The sequence below is a fragment of the Fukomys damarensis genome, unplaced genomic scaffold, assembly GCF_012274545.1.
Source record: "Fukomys damarensis isolate Sample0158 unplaced genomic scaffold, DMR_v1.0_HiC HiC_scaffold_5, whole genome shotgun sequence".
In the NCBI taxonomy this organism is placed as follows: Eukaryota; Metazoa; Chordata; class Mammalia; order Rodentia; family Bathyergidae; genus Fukomys; species Fukomys damarensis.
The window spans coordinates 82,093,562-82,099,695 of NW_022900917.1; the positions used below are offsets into that span (position 1 = coordinate 82,093,562).

The window sequence follows — 6,134 nt, forward strand, 5'->3', positions numbered from 1 at the left end:
ATCTGTTTTTACAATGAAAGGCTAGTCCATAGATGGAGTAAGAGGGCACAAGGAGACATGGCTGAGCCATTCTCCCTTCAGCTGCTTAAGAAACAGGGCAACAAACCAGAATGTGTAGTGTCAGAGGTCACACTGAAGCATACTTTCCCAAACTCCCAGTATTTTTAGCAGCAATACATTCCATTTAGAATGGTGGCCTCTAAATCTCAAACTTGCAAACAGATGTAACAGTAAAAGCTGAGACACGTCATTTAACAAATAAGAGCACAGTTGATAATTATGTGTGGTTATCCATGGGTCCCAGCTAGGAAGAGAATCTTGAAGAGGAGAAAGGAGAAATTTGTTTAATGTTAGTTTTACTTCTTTCACTTTAAAAGAAAAAGCCATCAAAGGAGACAATTCATAATGGACATATAAACTTGTGAGAACTGCTCTGATTTTATCCTAAAATCCACTGTGAAACTTGGTCTCATAACTCCACAGACCAGAATGGAGAAGTCTTACTAAATTTCCTTTCCAGAGTAACAAAACGTGAGTTCACCTATAAGGCATTTTGATGGAGAGCAAACTATCCCTTGTTTTCAGTTCTGAGCTAAGAAATAAAAACCTCAAGCAAAGACAAGCTTAGGAATGGAAAACACTGTTGGATGTTGAGTGGTTGAAGCTTGAATCACTGGAGCTGTCCCATAGGAAAGAGCAACAGAAAGACGTTGTATCTGTTAAATTGGGTTCTTGCCTGTCAGTCTATCGCTTGTTAACAAATAAGAACAATCTTCTCTTTCTACTTGTTAAAATGGAAAACTAAAATATGTGGGAAAAAAATAGAGAAAAAACTTTTAAGTAAATGTTAGTTGATTTTGTATTTTTATATGCCTTATAGCACTAAGAAATAAAGGTATTTCTCTGTTTCATTTCTGTAGCATGTGTGTATAATATGATACAAACTCTTCTCTTTGACACTATAAAGCACATATCTATGTAAAATATGAACTGCTTTATTTAATATGGGGAGGAATACTCTCTTAAAAATACTGGACTTTGATCACTGAAAGGGATTACATCATAGAATTTTCTTTGGTTGTGAAATCATTTTGAGTTTGTAGTGATTCAAGCTAACCTGGAAAATGCCCAGAGAAAGAACAGCAATGAATCTGAAGGAAGAAGTTAGAGTAAACAGGCTCATCTTGGCAAGTTCATGGGAATACCAGCTTTGAAACAAGATCTCTTATAATTACTCAATATTGCCTCACCACAAAGGAATGGAATTGACCTTATTAACAAACCTCTGGAGTCTTTGCAGAAAACAAGGCTGCAGGCATGAGAAGAGCTAGGGAAGGCATACAGGGGGTGAGTTGAACTGGAGGCTAACTGCCGGTCAGCATGCCACAGCTGTACCTCTGCTTGCCTCATGGACCGGTGGAGTGCACTGGTCATTAGCCTCCAGCAATACTTGGTAATCGCACTGCTCTCTTCATTTATAATGTATCTTTCCTGCAGGAAATAAATGCTATTGCATGGATATCATTTCAAATTTATTTTTTAAAAAAGGAACTTCTACTAAAAACTTTAGTTTTTTTTCCTCACTGAGTTTATTGGTACTTTTTAGGTACTAAAAACTTTGAACAATACCCTTTTTCTGTTTCTTGTGTGTGATAGCTATTGACTAAAACTCTGGAGGACTTGCACTATAAACACTGAATGTAAGAAATGATTGTGTGACAGCTTAGAAAAACCAAGAGCAACCACATACTGGAGGGAGCTGACACCAGGAGGAAGATTGCAGTGAAAAGGACCTGCTTTCTAATGGCCATTAGCTAGAAGGTAGGCAGGCTCCAGTTTTACAGACTTGAAGAACCAGAGGACTGAATTTGGAGCAACCACAACAGGTGGAAAATAAAGGGGAAATTGTAGAAAGAAGAAATCCACAAAGGGAGCATCTCAGATTTTGAGTGTAATTGTGCCCAAATATCTGGGTGTACCTGGAATATGCACAAACTCCAAGCAACCCAGCTAAGGCTAAAAGAACTGAACACAGGTCTGACCTGATGCCCACATCAAATCGAATTTGCAGTGTAACTGCTTGCTCAAACCAACCAACCAATCAACCAATCAATAAACCAAACATTTGTGAGGAATATAACTGAATGTAGAGATTGTACCACCTATTAGTCACAATGTGCAGGTTACAACCTAAACTTAGTTAACACACAAATGAAAATGTGATTTGTTCTCCAGGGGAAAAAACAGATAAGGAGATTGACTGAAAGAGGACTCAGGTGTTAGATTCATCAAGCAAGAATTAGAGAAACCACTATAGCTAAATACATAAAACAAAATTTAAGAGGGGAGCAGAGGTACATGCCTATAATCCCAACATTTTGGGAGGCTGAGGCAGAAAGACTGCAAGTTTGAACCCAGCTTAGGTGACTGTTGCAAAAGTTTAAATAAAGAAAGGAAGGAAGGAAGGAAAGAAGAAAAGAAGGAAGGATGGACAATGTTGCCCATTGCAAAGGTCCTGGACTCATTCCCCAGTAGTGAAAAAAAATTATGATGAAGTAATAAGAAATATCACTAGTGAAGTAGAATATTAAAAAGCCAAATATCAATTCTATAAATGAAAAATATGTGAGATAAAACTCTCCATGGGGAAAGATGATTAACAGGCTAGGGAAGACAGAAGAGATAAGGGATTTGAATATAAATCAATAAAAATCACCCCATTTGAAAGAGAAAAAAGGATTGGTGGAGGAGGAAGAAAGACAGGGAAGACAATAACAGCAAAAGAGCCTCTAGGATTAGCCCTGAAGGACACTAATGAAAGGCTTAATACAGATGTAACTGGAATCTCTGAAGGAGAGATGGAAAATGAAGAATATCTGAAGAAATAACAGAAGGCCTAGCATGGTGCTCTACACCTATAATCCCAGCTACTCAGGAGGCTGAAGCAGAAGACTCGAAAGTTCAAGGCCAAGCTGGGCAACATAGTGTGATCTATTTTTTTAAGGGAGGAGGAAAAAAAAAAAGAGAAATAATGGTAAAAGTTTTCCCAAATTTGCCATATTTTACAGATTCAAGAGACTCAGTAAATTCCAAGCATGATTAATACAGAGAAAACTACAACCAGCAAACCCTAAATTGCTAAAAACTATAGCGGGGGGAGTTGCCAGGGGGAAAATGACACACAAAGCACAGAAGAACAATTATCTGAACGACCAGTAACTTCTCCTTAGGAACAACAGGGTAAAAGACAGTGGAAGGACATCTTTAACATTTCATGATGGGCCATAATTTGTGCCTTGCTGCCGGGCAGCTTCAACCACCAGTGTTACATGCACAACTGTCCCACTGGGCAGCTTTTTATTAGTAAAGAGACTTGATAAAAGTGATTAGATCTATTTGTGCTTTCAGTCGTACAAACTGCCTAATGCAACCAACAGTCATGTACGTACCATCAGTGGCTCATGCTGGTGGGAACATGTTAAAGTGCTAAAAGGAAAAGAAGAAATAATCCTGACAACCTAGAATTCTCTATACAGTGAAAATGAACTCAGTTCACTTTGAGATAAAATAAAACTAATGGAATTTATCACCAACAGATCTGTACCCCAAGAAATAAATGCTAGAGAAGTTTCTCACGAGGTAGGCTCAACATATACAAATATCATAAACATACACATATATATGCACATATACAACAGACAACAAATAGCATAATAGAATGAGGTGGTGGTAAATGTAAATTGTGCATTTTCATAAAGTACAATTAAGAATTACAAGTAGATAGTGAAAAGCTAAAAACATATACTATAATCTCCAGTGTGAGCACTAAAAATATAATGCAAAAGGGAAAGATGGACATTCATGTGCACCCCCTTTTCCCTTAATGTTTCCAGGGTTACTGACTATGGGGGCAAAATTTAGTGTACAGGAATTAGGAAAAACTAAAGAAACAATGCCCTGTGGTAAAGGGAAATGATGACACAAACAGTACTGAAGGGATGAAATTATGACTGCTTCAATGATTTCAATATGGGTTCAGAGCATGGTGTTTAAAGAATAGAGCAAATGAAGCCAGGTGTGGTGGCACATGCCTGTAATCCCAGCATCTAGGAGGCTGAGGCAGGAGGATTGCTGTGAGTTTGAGACCAGCCTGTGCTATATAGTAAGCTCCAGGTCAGTCTTAATTACATAGTGAGACCCTGTCTCAAAAAAACAAACAAACAAAAAGAATAGAGTAAATATATGGATTACAAATGAGATGTAAACTTCTTTCAGTCAGAGGTCTCTCTTCATAAATAAGACAGGAGAGGGGAACTGATAGAAAACAGAGAAGAATAGGAGGGAAAGGGATCTGGAGAGGGAGACATGCATAATTCAAGATACACAGAAGAACACAGGTCCTGGAGCAGCCCATGACCTTGACTCTGCCATGTGACTTCTAAACTCAGATTCTATTTTTTTTGCGGGGGGAGGTATCAGGGCTCAAACTCAGGATCTTGCCCTTGCGAGGCAGGCAGCAGCACCACTGAGCTAAAAATCACCTAAACTCAGATTCTTGAGTGAAAAGGGTGAGTGCACTCAACCTTAGCAGGAACTGTGAAGTTTAAACTGTATTGCTGATGATGATCTGTCAGGCTATACAAGTATAACTCAATAATTTCTATGAAATGCAAGTTAAACTTTCACTTGCTTACTGCACAAAAAACCAAACTTCTATCTAGTTGTAGTGAAAACCTAGTGAAGAAATGAGTAAGTAAAAACAGTTAAGACATGATTTTTAGTGGAAATAATTTGAATTTTACATGAAACTTCTACTTAATTTAGACTCACTATTTACTTTGTAGGTATAAGGATGGTGCTAGTATTTTAAGAAGTAAATAGGGATAACTGGGAAGCAGATTCCTCTTTTAGATAGTATTTAGCCCCCCAAGAGGATGACAAGGAGAAGGAAAATACAAGTGTGAGGAGGCTAAGGAGGAATTTAGTCACTACCTTTAAAAGATACTCTGGAAGTAAATACAAAACTACTTTAAAAAAATACAAAGAGGGTCAGGGGTTTAGCTCAGTGGCACTGCACCTGCCTCACAAATGCAAGATTCTGATTTCGATCCCTGGTACCAAAAACAAAAACGAGAGTTAAGTACAAGCAACTTCATACCATTAATCAAACCTACAGCTTCTCATTTGGAGCTGGCGTTGTAGAACAAATGAAGAATCAAAAAGGGCTTTCAATATCTGTTTAAGAAAGGCATCTACAAATCCCAAAAGTGTCAAAACAAAAGGTGATTTTCATTATTTGGATAGTAAGAACGGCTATCACTTTTAAAGCATCTTCTACGTATTAAAGGAGGCTATATACTTTCTTCACTAAACCTCATGACACCTAAGAACAGTGAGCACTCTGCTGCCTGAGAGCCAAGTTTTCCCAGCACTGTACCAGCAGCTGAGCATTCAGGTTTAATTACAATGTTGGCACTTTGTGATAAATAAGTGGGTTTTGGGTTGCAGTTTTGGCACTCAATCTCACCATCACTACCTTAGAAAGTAGCCGTTGCCGGTAGCCTCACTTTGCAAAAGAGGCTAGGAAGGCTTACCAGTGTTCTTCAGGGATGGTCAATGGTGGGGCTTGGACTTGAACTCAGGCCTGCCAGACCCAATCATAATTTTTTTGTTTGTTTGTTTTTTGAGACAGGGTCTCACTATGTAGTTGAGACTGCCCTGGAACTCACTATGTAGCCCATGTTGGTCTCGAACTCACAGCGATCCTCCTGCCTCAGCCTCCTGAGTGCTGGGATTACAGGTGTGCGCCACCACGCCTGGCTCAAAGCTCATAATCTTACAGTTATGCTGCTGTTTACCTTATAATTAAATTAAAATAATCACACTTTTCTAAAAGTAAAAAATAATTACGGATCTTCTGAAAAAACTTCATTGTTACTGGTAGCTACAATTAGACTGGATAAACATGTGTATATATATACACTGGTCACGGTGGTGCATGTCTATAATCCCAGCACTTGGGAAGCTGAAATGGGAATCACCATGGGTTTGAGGTCAGCTTGGGCTACACAGTGAGTTCAAAGCTAGCCTGGAATATAAAGTGAGACCCTATCTCAAAAAAAAAAAAAAAAAAA

At 38.5% G+C, this 6,134-nt stretch overlaps 1 protein-coding gene across 20 annotated transcripts in view; it reads right to left on the reverse strand.

The window, feature by feature from the left end:
• Ptk2 (protein tyrosine kinase 2) overlaps positions 1-6,134 on the reverse strand; it is a 265,206-nt gene that overhangs the window by 61,662 nt on the left and 197,410 nt on the right. The gene's annotated exons all lie outside the window — the stretch shown is intronic.